The sequence below is a fragment of the Dendrobates tinctorius genome, unplaced genomic scaffold, assembly GCF_039654945.1.
Source record: "Dendrobates tinctorius isolate UK_male_01 unplaced genomic scaffold, ASM3965494v1 ptg000129l, whole genome shotgun sequence".
Lineage (NCBI taxonomy): Eukaryota > Metazoa > Chordata > Amphibia > Anura > Dendrobatidae > Dendrobates > Dendrobates tinctorius.
Window position 1 is genome coordinate 47,605,703 of NW_027361797.1, and position 23,360 is coordinate 47,629,062.

A 23,360-nucleotide genomic window follows, 5' to 3' on the forward strand; every position below is an offset into this window, starting at 1 on the left:
ATATTCCAAAGTTATAATGCACAGTTTCCCTGATTATTTAGTTTATTTCAAGTGTACCTCTTAAAGGGAACCTGCCACCAGGTTTTCCCCTTTAAAAGTAAGGCCTGCACCTGTAAGCACTGTTACAGCAGTCAACAGCACAACACAAAAAATAGCTTTTATTATACTCACCTTGGTCTGGTCCGCTGGGCGTCTCTTGTCTTGATCCGCTGCCTCCTCTCTTCTTGCGATCGCCGTCCTCCTTCTTGCTTCGTGTGGATGATGTATTCTATGTACTTCGCAGTGTCCTCCCTCGCGCTCCTGTGTAGGTGTATTTCTGCTGAGGGCAGAGCAAAGCACTGTAGTTTGCATGCACTGACTTAACTTATGGTCATTGACATTCTTTCGCCTTTCCCGCGCATGCGTACGACAGTACTATGCTCTGCCCTCAGGTGGGCAGAGAGAAGTGCGCCTGCGCAGAAGCATGATGGAGAACACTGTGGCCACATCATCTACATGAAGCAATGAAGGAGGACGGCGATTGTAAGAAAAGAGAAGGCGCTGGATCAAGACCAGAGATGCCCATCGGACCGGACTGTGTCATCTGTAAGTATAATAAAAGTAGAGTGGGGATATATATATATATACTAGATTATGACCCGATGCTATCGCATCGGGAGGATGCGATAGCATCACACCTCTTGCCATGTTAACCCTCAACACACACACTCCTCAACACACACTCCTCTCACCTTTCACCATTTCCACTCACTCTTTCACTCCACATACGACCCCTTCTCTCACTCCGTCTCTCATACTCACGCCGTCATCGCCGCTGCTCCACGATCCCCGACATCTTCTTCCGCCGGCGCCATCCTGGATCCAGACGTTGTCCACGCCGGCGACATGTTCTTGCGGCGACGCCATCTTGAGTATCGTGAAATCCCGCGATAGTCAAGATAGTGTCGCCGGAAGAACACGTCGCCGGCGTGGACGACGTCGGGATCCAAAATGGCGTCGGCGAAATCTCGTGAGTTTTCGCCGACGCCATTTTGGATCCCGACGTCGTCCTCGCCGGCGACATGTTTTTGCGTCGACGCCATCTTGACTATCGCGGGATTTCGCCGATCCAAAATGGCGTCTCCCGAGTCGTCCACGCCAGCGACATGTTCTTGCGGCGACGCCATCTTGAATCTTGCGGGATTTCACGAAATCCAAGATGGCGTCGCCACAAGAACATGTCGGCGGCCTGGAGAACGTCTGGATCCAGGATCGCGGCGGCGGAGGAAGATGTCGGGGCAGCGACGATGACGGTGTGAGTATGAGAAACGGAGTGAGAGAAAGGAACGTATGTGGAGTGAAAGAGTGAGTGGACGTGAGTGGAGGTGAAAGGTGAGAGGAGTGTGTGTTGAGGCGGTGTGGTGTGTTGAGGGTTAACATGTGCGTGTGTGTGGTGACATCACCGGTTACAACTGGACGGAAGTTGTTACAACCGGAAGCTGCTTAGGGCATTTATTATTATAGATGATGAGGAAGAAGCCGTCTGTTGTTGGCGGTGATGGCGTGTAGAGGCTTCTTCAGCCAATGTAATAGATTTAGAGTTAGGGGATTCGTGTGTGAGACGACGGCGTTTATAAGCCTTAATCTTGTCAAGTCGATGCTGTTTTTCCTCAGGAGTCTCATTAGCATGGCGTTGTTTTTGTCGTAGTGCTAAAGCTGCTTTCCTTTCACTGGCATTGGCATACTGTGCATCGGTATTGAATGGTGGTATTGATAGGGCAGAAACAGATTGCTGATTAGTTATGTCAGTGAACGGCATATGGGATGAAGTGTAGCAGTAAATTGTTCCACATGCTGATGTGGAAGCATCCTGTTGTGAGTCTAATAATAATGATGAGGAAGAGGCCGTCTGTTGTCGGCGGTGACGGCGTGCAGAGGCTTCTTCAGCCAATCTTATGGATTTAGAGTTAGGGGATTCGTGTGTGAGGCGACGGCGTTTATAAGCCTTAATCTTCTCAAGGCGATGGTGTTTTTCCTCAAGAGTCTCATTAGCACGGCGTTGTTTTTGTCATAGTGCTAAAGCTGCTTTCCTTTCACTGGCATTGGCATACTTTTTGTTATGACTCATGTTGGCACAGGTAAAGGAGTCTATTTGGCAGTTATCTGGCAGTGAAGAAGGCGTCCTGGAGTATTGTAGAGTAAACAGATACTAATTGACCCTGTAATTGCCCAGCAGTAGTTATGAAGTGGTAGTGGCAAATTGGCCCTGTAGTTAGACACCGGCAGAGGAGCAAGGCAGCAGTAGTTATGGCGGTAGAGGCAAATTGGCCCTGTAATTAGACACCGGCAGAGGAGCAAGGCAGCAGTAGTTATGGCGGTAGAGGCAAATTGGCCCTGTAATTAGACACCGGCAGAGGAGCAAGGCAGCAGTAGTTATGGCGGTAGAGGCAAATTGGCCCTGTAATTAGACACAGGCAGTGAACAGTCAGAGGAGCAAGGCAGCAGTACTTATGGCGGTAGAGGCAAATTGGCCCTGTAATTAGACACCGGCAGAGGAGCAAGGCAGCAGTAGTTATGGCGGTATAGGCAAATTGGCCCTGTAATTAGACACCAGCAGAGGAGCAATGCAGCAGTAGTTATGGCGGTAGAGGCAAATTGATCCTGTAATTAGACACCGGCAGAGGAGCAAGGCAGCAGTAGTTATGGCGGTAGAGGCAAATTGATCCTGTAATTAGACACCAGCAGAGGAGCAAGGCAGCAGTACTTATGGCGGTATTGGCAAATTGGCCCTGTAATTAGACACCAGCAGAGGAGCAATGCAGCAGTAGTTATGGCGGTAGAGGCAAATTGATCCTGTAATTAGACACCGGCAGAGGAGCAATGCAGCAGTAGTTATGGCGGTAGAGGCAAATTAGCCCTGTAATTAGACACCGGCAGAGGAGCAATGCAGCAGTAGTTATGGCGGTATTGGCAAATTGGCCCTGTAATTAGACACCAGCAGAGGAGCAATGCAGCAGTAGTTATGGCGGTAGAGGCAAATTAGCCCTGTAATTAGACACCGGCAGAGGAGCAAGGCAGCAGTAGTTATGGCGGTATTGGCAAATTGGCCCTGTAATTAGACACCAGCAGAGGAGCAATGCAGCAGTAGTTATGGCGGTAGAGGCAAATTGATCCTGTAATTAGACACTGGCAGAGGAGCAAGGCAGCAGTAGTTATGGCGGTAGAGGCAAATTGGCCCTGTAATTAGACACCGGCAGAGGAGCAAGGCAGCAGTAGTTATGGCGGTAGAGGCAAATTGATCCTGTAATTAGACACCGGCAGAGGAGCAATGCAGCAGTAGTTATGGCGGTAGAGGCAAATTAGCCCTGTAATTAGACACCGGCAGAGGAGCAAGGCAGCAGTAGTTATGGCGGTATAGGCAAATTGGCCCTGTAATTAGACACCGGCGGAGGAGCAATGCAGCAGTAGTTATGGCGGTAGAGGCAATTTAGCCCTGTAATTAGACACCGGCAGAGGAGCAAGGCAGCAGTAGTTATGGCGGTAGAGGCAAATTAGCCCTGTAATTAGACACCAGCAGAGGAGCAATGCAGCAGTAGTTATGGCGGTATAGGCAAATTGGCCCTGTAATTAGACACCGGCAGAGGAGCAAGGCAGCAGTAGTTATGGCGGTATAGGCAAATTAGCCCTGTAATTAGACACCGGCAGAGGAGCAAGGCAGCAGTAGTTATGGCGGTAGAGGCAAATTAGCCCTGTAATTAGACACCGGCAGAGGAGCAAGGCAGCAGTAGTTATGGCAGTATAGGCAAATTGGCCCTGTAATTAGACACCGGCAGAGGAGCAAGGCAGCAGTAGTTATGGCGGTAGAGGCAAATTAGCCCTGTAATTAGACACCGGCAGTAAACAGGCATAGGACCAAGGCAGCAGTAGTTATGGTGGTACAGGCAATGCCAAGCGTCCGCACAGCAAGTCGGCGTGAGGTAAATGACGCAATTTCACGAATGCAAGATGGCGTCGGCGAAATCTCGCGAGATTTCGCCGACGTCGTTAAGGCTGTGTGCACACGCTGCGGATTAGGTGCGGATTCATCCGCGCGGATTTTGTAAAATCCGCAGGTGAAACCGCAGGTCAAAAGACCTGCGGTTTTACCTGCGGATTGCTCTGCGGTTTTGCCCTGCGGTTTTTCATCTCCTCAATAGAGGAGATGGCAAACCGCAGGAGAATCCGCAGAAAGAATTGACATGTCAATTCTTTCTGCGGATTGAAAACCGCAGATAATCCGCGCGGAAAATTCTGCACCGTCTGCACTGCGGTTTTTGATTCCCATAGGGAATCATGGTACTGTACACCGCAGCAAAAACTGCTGCGGGTCCGCAGCGGCCAAAACCGCTGCGGAACCGCAGCAAAATCCGCAGCGTGTGCACACAGCCTCACACCTCTTGCCATGTTAACCCTCAACACACCACACCGCCTCAACACACACTCCTCTCACCTTTCACCTCCACTCATGTCCACTCACTCTTTCACTCCACATACGTTCCTTTCTCTCACTCCGTTTCTCATACTCACACAGTCATCGTCGCTGCCCCGACATCTTCCTCCGCCGCCGCGATCCAGGATCCAGACGTTCTCCAGGCCGCCGACATGTTCTTGCGGGACGCCATCTTGGATTTCGTGAAGTCCCGCGATATTCAAGATGGCGTCGCCGCAACAACATGTCGCTGGCATGGGCGACATCGGGATCCAAAATGGCGTCGGCGTAATCTCGCGAGATTTCGCCGACGCCATCTTTTTGGATCCCGATGTCGGCGGCCTGGAGAACGTCTGGATCCTGGATCGCGGCGGCGGAGGAAGATGTCGGGGCAGCGACGATGACGGTGTGAGTATGAGAAACGGAGTGAGAGAAAGGAACGTATGTGGAGTGAAAGAGTGAGTGGACATGAGTGGAGGTGAAAGGTGAGAGGAGTGTGTGTTGAGGCGGTGTGGTGTGTTGAGGGTTAACATGTGCGTGTGTGTGTGGTGACGTCACCGGTTACAACTGGACGGAAGTTGTTACAACCGGAAGCTGGTTAGGGCATTTATTATTATAGATATACAGTGCCTTGCAAAAGTATTTGGCTCCCTGGAACTTTTCAACCTTTTCCCACATATCATGCTGGGATACCAAATGTAAATTTTTGGTGAAGAATCAACAACAAGTGGGACACAATTGTGAAGTTGAGCGAAATTTATTGGTTATTTTAAATTTTTGTGGAAAGTCAAAATCTGAAAAGTGGGGCGTGCAATATTATTCGGCCCCTTTAACTTAATACTTTGTTGCGCCACCTTTTGCTGCGATTACAGCTGCAAGTCGCTTGGGGTATGTCTCTATCAGTTTTGTACATCGAGAGAGTGAAATTCTTGCCCATGCTTCCTTGGCAAACAGCTCGAGCTCAGTGAGGTTTGGTGGAGATCGTTTGTGAACAGCAGTTTTCAGCTCTTTCCACAGATTCTCGATTGGATTCCTGTCGGGACTTTGACTTGGCCATTCTAACACCTGGATACATTTATTTGTGAACCATTCCATTGTAGATTTTGCTTTATGTTTGGGATCATTGTCTTGTTGGAAGACAAATCTCTGTCCCAGTCTCAGGTCTTTTGCAGACTCCAACAGGTTTTCTTCAAGAATGGTCCTGTATTTGGCTCCATCCAGACTCTGTCATGTCTATCACAAGGGCTCAGTGTGAACCTGCTCTCATCTGTGAAGAGCACAGGGCATCAATGTCAAATCTGCCAAACACTGTGTTCTCTGGCATATGCCAATCGCCCTGCACGGTGTTGGGTTGTGAGCACATACCCCATCTGTGGATGTCAGGCACTCAAACCATCCTCATGGAGTCAGTTTTTAACTGTTTGTGCAGACACATGCACATTTGTGGCCTGCTGGAGGTCATTTTGCAGGGCTCTGGCAGTGCTCCTCCTCTTCCTCCTTGCACAAAGGCTGAGGTAGCGGTCCTGCTGCTGGGTTGTTGCCCTCCAATGGCCCCCTCCACATCTCCTGGTGTACTGGCCTGTCTCCTGGTAGTGCCTCAAGCCTCTGGACACTACGCTGACCGACACAGCAAACCTTCTTGCCACAGCTCGCATTGATGTGCCATCCTGGATGAGCAGCACTACCTGAGCCACTTGTGTGGGTTGCAGAGTCTGTCTCATGCTACCACGAGTGTGAAAGCACAACCAACATTCAAAAGTGACCAAAACATCAGCAAGAAAGCATTGGTACTGATATGGGGTCTGTGGTCCCCACCTGCAGAACCACTCCTTGATTGAGGGTGTCTTGATAAATTGCCAATAATTTCCATCTGTTGTCTATTCCATTTGCACAAAAGCATGTGAAATTGATTGTCAATCAATGTTGCTTCCTAAGTGGACAGTTTGATTTCACAGAAGTTTGATTTACTTGGAGTTATATTCTGTTGTTTAAGTGTTCCCTTTATTTTTTTTGAGCAGTATATATATATATATATATATATATTATGTGATGCAGCAACCTCTGTTACAGCTAGGAGGCGCTGTGTATGTGCTTCAGGATGCGCTTGGAGGTATGATTATGATGGTGAATTAGAAATTCATTATTGTAAATGGCCGATATGTGTCGTAGAGGTTCTCTGCGCTGTAAGCCCAAAATTATATGGTTATGCTGGGACTTATAGTTCCACAAGTACTTGTTGTGTATTACTTATAAGGAGGGCTTATAGGGTTAGTCAAAGAGCTGGGTGGGAATTGACTAACCACACATGCACCGCCCATCCATGGGGTTGGTTACAACCATATAATGTGACTGAGGTCTGGTCACATGAACAGAGTGTGTGTACCTGAATGGTTCAGACTGCTAGGTCCTGAAAGGACTGTGTTGGAAGATCCTGGGAGTAGGATCGGATTCCTGGATCATGTGGTGAGACCTTGGACCTGGTTGCCTGGGTGTTGGACAAGTGTCCTGAATAGCACCCAAGACGCCATCTTGTTGAGGACCTTGGACTGACGAGGAGTCAGCCTGTGGAGCAGGAGCTCCTGAGAGGTAACCCCAGGTATGGAGAAAGAACTATGTGCATTGACAATGGTCTGTTACTGAACTGTGCGGTCACCCGGTGACTAGAGAGACTCCAGCATGACTAGTGAATGCTTTGTGTAAGCTGGTGGACTATCTGTAAGCTGGTGAGGTGAAACCTGGCTTACCGTGCGGTTTATGACGTTTAACTAAACCTTATGGACTCTTTTGTGTGAAAAATCATGCCTGACTACGTTAATCTGCTGCCTAGTGAGTGTTCCCCGACACCCATAGTAGGTGCTACGCCACAATATATATATAATTCTTTCTTTCTTGTCCTTTTTTCAGAAGCCTTTTTCTCCACTCATGGGTAGTGGTTGGGTGAAGCCGTTTTTTGTCAAACTACTGTGTTTTCTCTTTTTAAATCATAATGACAACCCAAAACATCCAGATGACCCTGATCAAAAGTTCACATACCCCATTTCTTAATACCATGTATTACCCCCTCTAACATCAATGACAGCTTGAAGTCTTTTTGTGGTAGTTGTGGTTGAGGTTCTTTATTTTCTCAGATGGTAAAGCTGCCCACTCTTCTTGGGCTGTCTAGCATGAACTGCGCGCTTGAGATCTCCCCAGAGTGGCTCAATGATATTGAGGTCAGGAGACTAAGATGGCCACTCCAGAACCCTCACTTTGTTCTGCTGTAGCCAATTACAGGTCGACTTGGCCTTGTGTTTTGGGTAGTTGTCATGTTGGAACATTCAAGTACGTCCTATGCGCAGCTTCCGGGCTGATGAGTGCAAATTTGCCTCCAGTATTTGCTGATAACGTGCTGCATTCATCTTTCATTCAACTTTGACCAAGTTTCCTGTGCTTTGTAGTTCACACATTCCCAAAACATCAGCGATCCACCTCCGTGCTTCACGGTAGGAATGGTGTTCCTTTCATCGTAGGCCTTGTTAACCTCTCTCCAAATGTAACGTTTATGGTTGTGACCAAAAAGTTCAATTTTGGTCTCATCACTCTAAATTACCTTGTTTCAGAAGTTTTGAGGCAGGTCTCTGTGCTGTTTTGCGTATTGTAGGTGAGATACTTTGTGGCATTTGCGCCAAAAAAGGCCAAGAAAGCAAAAATTCTGCCTGGGTATGTAAACATTTGAGCATGCTAGAATTTTAGCATGCTGTAACAGAGGACTTAAAGGTGCTGGCCTTTCTTTATATAGGAAAATCCTGGTGAAAGGTTCCCTTTAAATATGATAAAAGAGTTGTCCGATCTCAGAAGATAAGTGCGCTATCACTCTATGCATGCAGACTACCAAATCAAGTCAGTCTGCGATGTGAACCAGCTCTATTCCGCTGTCACACAGAGTGACTGACCGCAGGTTTTTTTTCTGAGACCAAACAACTCCTTTAAGGAAAAGTAGTGGGGTGATATGTCAATGTGCAATCAACACAACATAAAAAAAATACCGGCGGTGACATTATATGAACTCTGCCGACTGTGGGAAGACTATTTATAATCACCTAGAATTTGCTGCTTCCGTGTGCGTGCCCACCGGATGCCACAATCACAGCTTAGACCGTATCATAAAGTGGTAGTGAAGATCTGGCCAGGTCGCAGGGATGTGTAAGGAGGCGCAGAGACAGGAAAGGCTTTAGACTACTGTTTGAACAGTGTGGTAATTACCATGAAAAATGTATGAGTCAAGCTTGTGTACTTCTGTGCATTGCTAAACACAAGGTTTGGCAATACAGAACTGAAAGCCTGAGCCATGTAATATCTGTTTGGAAATCGTTGCTGAGCCCAAAACACTGTGCACCCACTGACCCTCCAGCCAGGCCGGACATAACCATGCTATGCTGTGCAGAAAGCAGAGTCTTTAAAGGGATTGTCCGGGACTTTAACATTGATGGCCTATATATAGGATAGGCCATCAATGTCTGATTGGTGGGCGCGTGACACCGGGAATCCCTGCCGATCAGCTGTTCCTGGTGTCGGCTCAGCTACAGAGCTGCATAGGTCAGCTGTATAGGTACCGCACATCCGCCCCCTATTCAAATCAGTAGGGGGTGGATGTGCAGTACTCGATCGTGGCCACAATTCCATAAATGGAGCTGTGCAGCTCCGTAACTGAGCCGTTCCGGCCGCCGCCGAGCAGCTGATCAGCAGCGGTCCCGGGAGTCACACGCCCACTAATCAGACATTGATGACCTATCCTAAGGATATCATTGCATATCTTACATATTATTTCAGAAACAGATCCTTTGGCACCTGCTGAGACTATGCACCTACAAACTACAGGGTGGGCCATTTATATGGATACACCTGGGTGGGCCATTTATATGGATACACCTGGGTGGGCCATTTATAAAGTTGGATCCAAAATGGCCACCATGATCACCACCCATTGTGAAAAGTTTTCCCCCTCCCTTATACTAATGTGCCACAAACAGGAAGTTGATATCACCAACCATTCCCATTTTATTTAGGTGTATCCTTATAAATGGTCCACCCTGTACACATTACCGGGTATGATTGTTGGTAGTGTGACTGTGACATATAGGCCATACTATCTTATCTATACTCTGCAGACGGACCAGGGGAACCTAGCAGCACTACTGTATATTTAAAGGAAATCTTTCAGCATTTTTCGTCACCTAATCTGAGAGCAGCATAATACAGAGACAGAGACCCTGATTCCAGCTATGTTTTACTAAGTGGGCTATTTGTTGTAATTTTGATAAAATCACTGTTTTTTTTTCAGCAGGAGATCATCATCAGAATGTACTGCGCTTGATTTGTATAACCCGCCTCCATCATAGATTGACAGCTTTCTGCCTATGCACAGTGTATACAAAAACAGCCAATCAGTGGTGTAGGTGGGGTCATACAGGGCTCAGCATTCAGAGAACTGTTAGTTCTACAGCAGTGAAAATATTTTTCAATTTAATCTGCAGCAAGCAGCCCAGTAAGTGGCACATTGCTGGAATCAGGGTCTCTGCCCCTGCATATGGGGAAGGAAAAACCTGGTTTGATTTGAAAGAGTTTTTCCAGAACTTATATATTGATGACCTCAGGGAGCTCCTACTTGCTGAACAGCTGGAGTGCTGAGTTTTCGAACCCCCATCAATTTGATATTGATAATCTATCACAAGGTTAAGTCCTGGCAAACTTATTCATACATATAGAATTGCTGCTAGTTTCCTTAGCCGGTAGATACAAGATTCCCTAATGGCTAAGGGTGGCTGCATCCAGAAGTCTAAATGAAGAGGCAGCCATGCAAAAACCTGATGCAAGCAGATGAGCAGGCTTTATCAGATGCCACATTGATGTCTTGGTTATACTTAAAGGGTTATTCTCATTTTCATAGATTGGTATTGCTGGATAAACCTTGGAAAAAAAACACTTTTGCTATTTACTGTTTATTCAAATTTTCATCTATTTTTGAGATTTTTTTTTCTTCTGTTAACAGCTCGTTACCTAGGAGATCAGCCACCGCTGTCATTTAGCAGTAGTGTTTTTTTTTTGTATTGAGCTTGTAAGCGCTGCTCTGAAGCTAGCTGGGATTGTTGGAATGGCTTGTTACCTTCTAATCCCAACCAGCTTCAGCGCAGTGCTTACAAGCTAGACAACATTTGTAAGCGCCATCTCCTTCTATTTTGAACTTTATACATACTATTTTCCATATATTTTGATGTTAGGAGGCCTTTACCAGCATTTTGATTTACCAGCATTTTCGTTTTTTTTGTATGTTAATATGCACTGCTGTTGATTTTGGCATTTATACTACTATATTTGTTGCCCCCAGACCCCATATTAGAATCTGCCCATTTATTCATGTTATCAGACCTTGACATTGTATATGGTTTATATATTTTTTAATTAATTTTTCTAATAAAATTGCTATTTTTATCTTTAGTTGTTGCTTGGTGGCTTGTGCTTACTCCATCTTTTGGTGGTAGCACAACTTTTTAATATTTATTTAGACAGGGGCCAGGTGTAAGCAATATGTGGTGCGAAACACTCAAACTCTGAGCATTGTTAAGTCAGTCAGTCAATATAGCACTGGTACTGGTACTGAAGAGGTCAGCATGGCAGTACCATTATTATTGTATTATGGCCTTCAGCACTTTTTAATATCTGCTTAGGCAGGGGCCAGGAGTAAGCAATATATGGAGCGAAACACTCCAACTCTGAGCATTGTTAAGCTATTCAGTCAATATAGCACTGGTACTGGTACTGAATAGGCCATCATGGCAGTATCATTATAATTATTTTTTATTGGCCTTCAGCTCGATCTTGAACCGTGGCAACTTGATGGATGAACGCTCTGTAGGAAGATCGATCTTCTGCCAAACTAGATAGGTCCACCAGGGTCATCTCCAATCTCCACCAATATTTTGATAGTATCAAGCCATCAAGTTGCTGGCTTTCCTCTTCGCCTTGCTCCTTCTTTTTCTTCTGACCATGATGTCCTTCTCCAGTGATCGCTCCCTTTGTATGATGCGTCCAAAGTAGGCAAGTCGTAGCTTGGTGCTCCTTGCTTCGAGTGACTGGTCTGACCATAGAACCCACCTTTCCACTATGGCTTCCCCCATATTTTATTGATTCATTTTTACTTTCTTATCTCTATTATTCGAATTCTTTTCTGTCTATTGCTACCTCTATCTACAGATATTGTTACATAGAGATTATATTATATACTTTCTCAATATCATCCTCTGGCCTTGCAGTATATTTGGCATACGTTTTTTTCTCTGTCTCTCAAATCTTAGTATAATTCTTATTTCGTCCCTACTTGAACTTTTCTCCGTTTATTCCGTTTCTTTAGAGCGATGAATGCCAATTTTTCTCACCCACACACATCCTTCAACAGTAAACCCAGAAGTTAATACAACCTTTGTCTACAGACGGTGAGTAATTCGAAAAGATTCAAGAAGACATTTGATGACTATTGTTTAAAGTCACTGCCATGCCAATGTTTTTTGGGGGCATAGACATAGATTTATGATAAAATGATAATTGGCCCAATCGTTTGGTTTTTTTTGGGGGGGGTGAAGTTCGTTAGCTCCAGTTTTAATATGTGTAGCTAATTATTTCCACTGCCAGAAGCGTTTCTCTTTGGAAAAAAAAAATGAATGCAATGAAACGGATGAATGAACATGCACTCAGTTCCCCCTCCATCCCTTCCTTCACAATGTAGTAATATAAGCACTCATATTGAAGATTTTAGTGTAAAACAATTAGATGACAGCTTGGAAGAAAGGGTATGAGATCTGAAGGATATGCCAGTTTGGATTGCCTAAATTTCATTTTCTCATTATTATATATTTATGTGATAGGTCCGAACAGAAATATCTCTTTTACCAAAGTCAGCAAGACCATGGGTGGCTGAGACTATGCGACAATACGTTATATGAGCGCTATGGTATCTGAAACAAATGACCGAAATTAAAGTTCCTTCAGGTTGTCCAAACCTGTATGATCCCCAGCTTTAACTGTATTTGATGTCCAAAAGCTCACATATATGAATTAGTTGGCCCTATGCCAAAACCTAGAATTGGCCCACCGCCACTGAGGTCTGACCTATGTACCACCATTTAGTAAACTAAAGAGGCAGATTCTCTCTTCAGAGAGTAAAGATGACTTTAACTATAGCACCACTTATGGGATGTAGCAATCCTAAATGTCAATATCAAGACTTGTTACATGACTTAACAGAAGAAGCTAAACCAAAAACTCAATTTGCAGACACATGTTCCAGAGTGTTTGCCCCTCCTCAGTGCACAGCAGGAGATCTGGTTTGGCTGGGTGAGAAGCCTCTGATATGGGGTCTAAATGGTAAAGTTTTTGCTTGTGGAGAGTGCCAACTCGGCAAAGGGAGGCTTATAGGCCATGCAACGATCCTCTCGGAATTTAAATATGTAAAATATCTCTTTAGAGATGAATAGGACAGGAACTCTAGTGCCACCTGTGGGAAATAGCAATCCTTAAAGTTAGCATCAACCCTTTATAAACACATGTCAGGGTGTTTACCCCTCTTTGGTGCAAATCAGGATATTTGATTTAGCTGGGTGGGAGGCTTCTGAATGTGGGTTTAAGGGGGAGCGATCCTCCTTGTGTAAAATGCTAATCCCACATAAAGAGACTTATAGGCCATGCAATGTTCCTCTAGGAATTAAAATATCTAAATGGCCTCTTTAGAAAAGAAAAAGAGAGGAACTCTAGCTCACCTATGGGAAATAGCAATCCTAACAGTTAGTATCAGCCTTTAAAAGGTCTTGCCGCATGACTTAGGAATAAGAAGCCAAATTTGAAACTCTATTTGCAGACACATGTTTCAGGGTATTTGCCTGTCATCATTGCAAAAGCAGGGGATCTAGTTTGGCAGGGGGAGAATCTCTAACAGGAGGTATAAAGATTCTCCTTATAGAGAGTGAAAAGTCTGTGTACTGTAGAGAGACTTATAGGCCATGCAATGCCCCTCTGTGAATTTAAACATGAAAATAACCTTGTTACGCACCAGTCTCAAATCTAGGCAGTGCTTCCCTCACCGCGGTCCACTTAACTCTGTTGTGCACCACATTGAGCTTTGCAGATTGCATAGCTTAATCCCATGTGATCATTTGTCTGGGCCTATAAAAGATCTAACAAGACACACACCTGGAGCTTTGTATTAAGACTTTTGTAGCACCAGAGTCTCTGCATGCTTCCCTCCTTCCCCAGCAGGGACGCTGACTTACTCACTGCCACAGCCCCCATCCCACACTTCCTCCTCCTGCTGCTGCCTGGGGTCTGCACACAGGGCACTGTGCTTAAGGCACACACATGCACTTCTGTCCTCTTAAAAGGACAGCACACACCATACTAAAGGGGAGACACTTATTATTTAAGGCTCCCCCATCTGTTGGGAGGTGCCTGAGCAATATATTTACTCTGCTTGCTAGTTCTCAAGTCCCCTGTTCTAGTTTGATTTCCAGTACCTTCTTGGACCTGCCGTGCCCATCTGTAGACTAGCCGTGCTTGCCATACCTGCTTGCACCTGCCGTGCCCACCTGTACACCAGCCGAATCTCCCTGAACCTGACAGTATACCATCCATACTTGCCGTACCTGCCGTCCCCACCTGTATATCAACCTTGCCAGCCTGCTCCTGCTATGTTCACATGTATATCAACCATACCTGCCTGCACCTGCCAGTGCCTATCTGCATATCAGTCATACCAGTTTGCTTTTGCCATGCTAACCTGTATATCAGCCACACCTGCCAGCACCTGTCAGTACCTGCCTGTATACCACCCATACCAGTGTGCACCTGCCATTCCTGTATTGCTGCTGTGCCTGCCAAGATTTCCCTTTCTAGGCCGTTTCAGCGCCGTTTCAGCTCCGTTTCCTTGAGTTCAGCTGCTGTGTGTCTGAGGTCCGTCCTGGAGAAGCACTAATGTCCATCTGGAGCCAAGTCTAACTCCACCATCAGGGGCTATAGAGAAGAGTCGGGTGTTCACCTAGTTACACCCCTCCAGGCTCTCCTCAGACCACAGCACAGTGTCTCCACCACTAAATCCATTACTACTTTTAGTTTGTCTGTGGACAATTCCGTATCTGCGGTCTTCCAGGACCTATATTACATGTCCGTCTGCATCTTCCAGGACATCTACTGTCCACCTGCAGGGTCCAGTACTACTTCCAGTGCTACTTGTCTGTAATTATTATTATTATTATTATTATTATTAATAATAATAATAACATCATCATATTGTGGTCTATGCTTCTTTCGTCATGGATGTGTTAATACTAGTGCCTGATTTTTACCAATTTTAGAAATTGCTCAGAAAAAAAAACATAATCCAACTTAATCCACTGGATAAAAAAAAACTATGAGTGGTAGCAAATAATATATTAAAACTAATATTTAAATTTGAAGAAGTGCAGCCTTTCCTGGTGTCTGAGTGGTCCAAATGGTACATGGCAGGAAGGGAAGCTCTTTAACAAATTTTGTCTTGGGGCCCAGAATTTTCACTTTACACCTCTGCTTCCACCTCCTCCCTATCTTCATCACTGCACATAGCTTTTCTGGCATAAAACTTCAGCAGTATAGACCATAGAGGTTGCTCTGTAGTTTATATGCGGTAGAGCTGCTGTCTTCCTGTTGTGGTTGGATGGTTAACAGCAGAATCCTAAAGTACAGTAAACAGGGAAGCAGCCCACCGGGGTCATCCCCCTCATTTCCTAATATCCTGATGCTGTAGGTGAGACTTTCTGTCTTTTATATACATGAAAATATCAACATCTACTTTTTTGGTCTGTTGATTATGGGAAATCATTACGACTATGAAGAATTAACCAGTTAGATATCACGGACCAAAGAAGTTCAGCCAATCATACTGAACCGGATAGTAAGGAAATTAAGGCAGCATTGAATTTACAGCTTTACTGCTGTAGTGCAAGAAATTTCTGCACATTATGGTTCACTGTGCTGAAAACATCTGTTTAGATAAATCTCCGGAAGGACAAGTCTTTACCTGAAAGAAGCATGAAACTGAAGCTTTGGGCAAAAACAAAATAGTAAGGAAAACCTGATCCCTAGCGGAGCCATGGGCATAGTAACCCTAGTAATCCATGGCTCATATTTTAGGGCAGTTATAGGGTTAATTATTTTAGGAAAACTTCGGGGGGCTATAGAGCTAACTGCTCAAGTGGTGGGAACTGAGGCTGGACCATAAACTAGCAGGTCTATAGTTTGGGGGGTTGGGAATCCTGACCACGCTGAGGTACCACTGGAAAAGGTCCCACTAGACCTGTAAGGGGAATTTTTTTATTATTGAGGGGTGGTTTTGATAAGGTTCTTTGAGTTGGTGGTAGAATTGTTGTGGGGGGTTTCTATTCTGTAGATTCTACCCTCAGATAGTGTGTGGAACTTAGTACTTGCCTGGTGGAGTTTTGGGACTCTTCAGGGTAGAGTTCTTGATGATATGGCTATGGCAATGGTTTTCAGGCAAAATAGGTGCCCCCGAATCTGTGGTGGGGTTAATGCCGGAAGGTTTACACTTTGGTTAGCACCAAGCTTTTGAAGCTCCAAGAACCTCCTTACCAGAAAAATGTATTTATATTGTTATGTTTGTGTATAATAAAGGGCATTTGGCCAAATTAATCCAAAATCACTTGTCTGTGTTTATTTGGGGGAGGTTGGGGGCAGAGGAACCTTAAAAGAGGTATATAGTGGCCAACCTGTGCAATACTGGAGTCAGGTATTTTCCTGAGGTAAGGCTAATTTACTCAATAAAGTTCCTCACACACATTGGACTAATGTCGACCAAACTGGCCAAATCCTTTTTCACCACAAGATAATCTGCCACCAGAAGAGTCTAGCAGTGGCTGTCATGTAGAAAACACAAGAGAGAGAATGGCAGCGCGAGTGCTCCTGTGTACGAAGGAGTCAGGAAATATAAATGCTGATCGGACAAAACATGGTCCAAATCTCCTGACCCAACCTTATGACCTATACATATTGGTATTAGAGATGAGCGACTTTGCCTTTATTCTGGTCGAGTCTGGTTTCACGAAACCCGACTTTCGCAAAAGTCGGGTCGAACGAAATCGGCCGATTATCGTGAAAAGTCAAAGGCCGACTGAAACACGAAACCCAATGCAAGTCAATGGAGAAGCAAAGTCGGCAGGGAGTGGAGGACAGGAAACACACCTACAGTGCCCTTTTGAATGCCAAAAACATAAATTATGATTACTGAAGCTTTTCAACCTTAATTTACTTCATAATACTAGTTACGCACTGAAAAATGGGGGTTATTTGGCTAAATTTGTGGGGGGGTAGGGCTGGCTCCAGGTTTTCATGTGCCCTGGGCCAAAGAGCGCCCCTTTAACACATACCACAACTCATGATGCTCCGATACCGCAGAGAAATAGCGGTATAGTACAATGAAAAATACTTCACTTTTTACATCTCATGACTGATATCCATTTTTAATAGCTCCAAAAACGGACAGTATATAACTCCATACAGTATTATGACCACCGCATAGTGCGCTATACAGAGTAATGAGGCCCATATATTTCTCCATACAGAATCATTGGTCCCATATAATGTTTGAAACAGTATATGATGAGCTCCACATAATGCTACAGTATATGTTGGTCCCCATGGATGAAGCTCCACTGTTTTATGGGCCCAAATAATGCTCCATACATAATGGGCCCCATTTCTAATGCTCTAGTGTATAATGGGCCCTGTAAATGCTGCTCCAGTGTCTGATGTCCACCTTTGGAATGCTCCAGTGTATGGTGGGCCCCATATATCATTCTCCAGAGTATAGTGCTCCCCAAAAATTGCTGTCCCAACATTGAAAACAATTAAATAAGTCTCCTCGCTATGGAATCCCTGTACTAGTCTGGACTCCTCATCGTCCCCATCGTCCATCTCACTGCCCTTGGCTGTTTAGGCAGAGGGTGTACAGACGTGATGTCATTGCGCTCTCTGATCAGACTATCACTGTCAGGAAACGCGGAAGACGTCATGGCAGTGGAGCAGGGAGAGGTAAGTATTTCAACTTTGCAAGTGCTGTGATCCTGAGCAAGCAGGGGGAGCCAGAAGGAAAAGGCTACGGCTGCCAGCCATACGAGAAAGTTCCAAAAGAGAGTCAACAGGGGGAACTTCATTGAACTCAGCACTGCGAGTACCTCAGATAAGCGCTAGAATGGAGGCCACACTACCTATCTGTAGAGAGAGAAATCCAAATTGGCTTCCAGGCTGACCAACTCCTTCTCCATCTGTACTCTGGGTCCTGGACGCACCTACCAAGTACAGGTAAAGGAACTGCACGACTGTGTCTGTCATCTTTCTCCTGCGCCTGGCGCACGGCTCAGCTACATCCTGCACTGTACACCATTTCCCAACTCTTTCATCTGCCCTGCGACTACGGCCCTACCTGTGCATGTCTTCTACATCTTAGCTGCGCCACATCTGTCCCACAGAAATGACACTGCAGCGCTGGTCAATCTAATCAGAAACCAGAGGTGGCGTCATGTATCATTCACCTATAAACGTAATTCACCCCTTTGCATGGATGCCCAGGGCCACGGAACGGGTCACCACCACCGTGACACATCTCTGTGAGACACCGGCCCGGTACCGATTAACCCCATTGCCCTGGCTGGCGACCCACACTCCATGTCAGATTCATCTTGGACTGGGGAATTCACGATTTGACTTGATAACCCAGGCATGGTATGATAGAAAGAGCTACATGGACTAATGTGAAGTGTGGCCTGCTGCCTCATTCAGTTTGGGTGGGGGTGCAGGACACAATGAAAGGGGTTCTTCCTGACCAGGAGCCAGCACTTGACCACTCAGTGCTTGCATTTTTTTAAACTTCAGAAGAGGCGGGCATATTTGATGGAGTCTGCTTCGGCAATGTAAGCCAAAACCAATTCATCATGCTCCGCCTTTAAAAGCGGTTAACCTACTCCCAGAAAAGGTATCATTCCAGGCGTTCCCGGAGCCAGACCATGACGCAGGCTCAACACCTCCTGTCTTAGCTGCTATTGTGCTTTTTCCACTACCAGCAGATGCACCACCACCATCATCACCAGCTGCCCCCCCCCCCCCGCGCCCACGTCCGCGGCCTCTTCCACCAAACATCAAAATTTTGCACAAAATAGACACAAAATAACATCAGATATATGGCACTGTATCAGAAGCGTACAGCTCTATTCAGTCAAAGGATAGTTGTCAATCTCCATCAGTCACACATAGACGCTCACAGGCTCAGTATGGATTAGACAAGAATATAAAAAGTAGAGAAAGTGTACAGTATCATCAGATAGCAGGTATATATAGCATAGTTTAAACATTAACAATGTACGTCTATATATCAGGAGTAGTGTTGAGCCACCATGCTAGTGTTTTGGTTCGTCACACAGGAGGCAAGTTCGTTGAATGTTTGTCGAACCCCATTGAAAACAATGGCAGGCAAACACAAACATATACAAACACATAGAAAACAATTACAAAACACCTTAAAAGGTGTCCCAAAGCAGAGAAAATGCTCAGAAGACAAAAATTACATATGGAAAAGGGCAACTACATTTAGAAAAGAGGTGGAGGAGTAAAAGGAGGAGGTGGAGGAGACACAGATATAGGCTTGTCATTCCCTTATGAAGTCAAGAAAGGCTGGAATAAAAATGTAAAATACCAACCAAAAAAAAAAAATTCTGAAATCGAACACGATCATACACCGTCGGACTTCCCACCAATAAATTATGCCAACTGGCGATTGGGCAGCGTTATTCCCACGAGCCTCCAAACAGCGTCCATGAAGGCAAAGTGTTTGCTTTCCGGGGGCAGTATGATTGCAAAGCTGAACCTTAAAGGAATGTTCAAAAGGGCACCACCAGGAGTGGAGCCTGCGACTTAATTGGACTCCACCCGGGAAACCACAACCATGCCACCTCATGGTTGCACATATTGAAAGCTTTGTCGATTGTGTGTGTGGTGTGGTATGTCCATTTGTAGTTGCGCTAGCAATTTGTCAGCTTTATTCCATTCACGAACGAGACTCCGGCATGCCCCCGCGGTACGCGTCAAGCTTACTAGAGGGATACGCGAGGCTCTGGCACTATCATGGTCTATCATGGCGTTACATGTCCGGGGCTGCATGCGCGCTACACTGAAGTGACCAGCTTTTGTCGCTTACATGTGCAGATAACCAGCAGAACACCGTTAGTGATGGGGATCTGTGATTCCAATTATTCCCTGCGAACGATGATTTCCCAGTAAGTGCAGGTCAACCGCAATTCCTGAATTAGGCCTAACCAGCATTCCTGAAAAAATGCAAAAAATTACGTGTCCAAACCACAGTTGCTGTAGCTTGTTTAACAGCTCGGCAGCCGTTCTCAGGCCCAGTATGGATTTGACAAGATTCTAGAAAGTTGATAAAGGGTAGTTTCACCGGGTAACACGTATATATGTAGCATAGTTTACACATGAAAAACCTATGTCTATATATCAGGAGGCGGGCTCAGACGGTCTCAGGCCCAGTATGAATTAGACATGATTGGACAAAGGTGAGAAAGGGTAACGTATCACCGGATTACAGGTATGTATAGCATAGTTTACACATTAAAAACCTATGTCTATTGATCAGGAGGCAGGCTCAGACGGTCTCAGGGCCAGTATGGATTTGACCAGCTTGTACAAAGTTAAGAATGGGTACATTATCACTGGATAGCAGGTATATATAGCATAGTTTAAATATTTAAAATCTCCATGTTCTCAGTATGGATTAGACAACAATCTAAAAAGTAGAAAAAAGGAAATGTATTTGAAGCATACACCAGTATACACTTTTGGTGGTATTTTTAAATCTTCATATATATTTCTGTCTCAGTAAGACAGTCCAGACTCTCCGCAATAGCAAATGAGATGCATACAATTACTGACATAAAGTCTAGTGATTGCAGAAATCTAGGAATTCCTATTCATGGGATAAACTTCCATCACAATTCTCAGAGGCGATGCAGACCCTCAATTAATTAGTGTGTGGAGACAGCGAAAACCTTTCTTTGTGAAGAAAGTGTTGCTGTATCGCAGTACCATTGATCCCATCGCCATTACTCATATCCATATAATTTTGATCACAGGGAGAGATGCAAACTGTTACGCTGCGGACGCAGGTGGCGAGAGTGGACCCACTGGGCCGTGACGCCGAGCACTCCCCGAGCGAGCGCACCAAGTGGACCGACCCCTATACAGGGACCGTTAGGGAACAGACTCGGGAAGTTCAAGCGCCACGGCAGCCATGACCAGGGGTCGGCTCAGGTGAACCGATGATGAGGAACAGAGGAAGATCCGGAGAGGAACCAGGATGACCAGGGTCCAGAGGCTGAGGAAGAAGGAGAAGGACGGAGGAGAATGGCGGGGACCCAGGAAGAGGCGAACTGAAAAGGGAAGGAGACACAGGGGTTAGCAGGAGGCACAGGCCGGAGTATCAGAGGAACACTGGGGACACAGGCGGAAGACACAGGGGTTAGCAGGAGGCACAAGGCACAAGGGGTTAACTAGCGTGCAGCTTGCAAGGGGACAGCAGCAGAGAGCGCGGCCTGGACAACAGAGAGGTAACTCAATAGTCAGGCGCCTCCACTAAGGGAGGGCGGCCTGAAATACCTGGTGGTGGCCTCTGATAGGTCGGGAGGCCGGTCCGGGTCAGGTCACGCCAGGCAGGTGGCTGACGGCAGAGGCGTGCGGCTTATCCCTCCGGCGCGTGCGCAGAGGCACAGTGCGCGCGGCCGAGGGAAGTGGAGGAGAGCGTCGGGACGCCGGCCACCGGAAAGCGAGGGACGCGTCAGAGGAGCGAGTCGGGCCAGAAGCGGAAGCGGTGAGTATGGCAGCGGGAGCGGCGACACGGGGAGCGGTGCTAACACAAACATGGTGCTCACTGCCTATCATGCTCTGTCACGTAACTTTGGAGTGCAAAAGACAGAAGCCACAGGCCGTAGGTGATTCATTTGGATTGGCATGAGAGGGCACATTTAAAAATGTGCGCTGGAATGTCACACGTCTGTGGGTAGGAAAACTGTGAAAGCTGATGAGAAACCACCACTGCATCTCATTGTGAGTCGACGTCCACAAGAAATGGAAGCCATTGATCATCTGAAGCTAGATCCCGGCCAGCGGGACAGGGCATAGCTGCGTCTTAACCATCATCTTCTATCAGTTCACCAAATTTGTAGTGGCAGTCCCAGTGAAGGATTTGACAGCCCAGACTACACAGCGGAGGAGCAGGGAGAGGTAAACATTGCAAATGCTGGGGCCCTGCCCAAGCAAGGGGGGCCCACTCGTGGGCGTCGGTACTGGCACTGGGCCCCTCATAGTACGGCGGTGTGTCTGACAGCGAATGTGCACCCCCACCGTCAGAGACACTTGATTGCACTATGAGGGACCCTGTGCCAGTGCCCGCACCCAAGAGTCGGCCCACCCACCTGTCCAGGGCAACGGCACTCGCACGGTTGCGTGCGCTAGGTGGTGACCCCGGCCATGTGGGGAGGAGGCAGTCCAGTTAGGGAGGTTTACAAAATGGCATATGTTGATGTGGGACATTTACCTGCTGCTAAAGGCGAAATTGGTCAAGTCCCAGGAAGAGGCGGACCAAAGAAAGCCATTTTTCTGTCAACCTATGTGTCATCAGGGTAAGTTGTGACAAAATCCTTGGAAACCCATGCATGGTTCATTTTAATGAAGGTTAGATCATCCACATTTTGGGTCGACAGACGGGTCCTTTTTTTCTGTCAGGATTGATCCAGCAGCACTGAATACTCTTTCCGATAGCACACTTGCAGCTGGGCAAGCGAGCTCCTGTAAGGCATATTGTGCCAATTCAGGCCAGGTGTCCAGTTTAGCTGCCCAATAGTCAAATAGGAATGACCTGTGAGGGAGAACATCGATATGGGAGGAAAAGTAGTTTGTAACCATAGCTGACAAGTGCTGTCTCCTGTCACTTTCAATTGATGCAGTATTACCAGTCGTGTGAGCGGGACTAGAAAAATCAGTCCACAACATGGTCATGAGACCCCTGTCTCCAACACCACTTCTGATGTGTGCACCACCAACACCTCTTCCAAGTTGCCCCCGGCCCATACGGCTCGTGTGACAACCATCACCGCTGCTGTGTGCTGGGAATGCCTCAACCAACCGGTTTACCAGAGTTGCTTGTTTGTTAGCCAATATTAGGTCAAGGTTCTCCTGTGGCATGATGTTTTGGAATTTGCCTTTATAGCGTGGATCCAGGATGCTGGCCAACCAGTAGTCATCATCTTTCATCATTTTGGCAATGTGGGGGTCCCTTTTTAGGATCTGCAAGGCATAATCTGACATGTGGGCCAATGTTCCCGGTGTCAATGATGCCCTGCGAGTGCTGGGTGGAGGAGCACTTTCAGGCAAATCCACATCCCTCCAGTCACGCACAAACCCAGTACCAGACCTTGCCACGCCAACATTTTCTCTTGCCCCACGAGAAGCATCCTCCTCCCCTAAATAATCATCCCCATCATCATCCTCCTCCTCCTCTTCTTCCTCCACCTCGTCCACAACAGTTCCATGAGCAGACAATGGCTGACTGTCATCAAGGCTTCCCTCCTCCTCTTCCTCATAATCCTCGGCTGCAGACGCCTGCTCCTTGATGTGCGTCAAAGTTTGCATGAGCAGACGCATAAGTGGGATGCTCATGCTTATGATGGCGTCGTCTGCGCTTACCAGCCGTGTGCATTCCTCAAAACATTGAAGGACTTTACAGAGGTCTTTCAGCTTCGACCACTGCACACTTGTCATCTCCATGTCTGCTCTCAAAGTG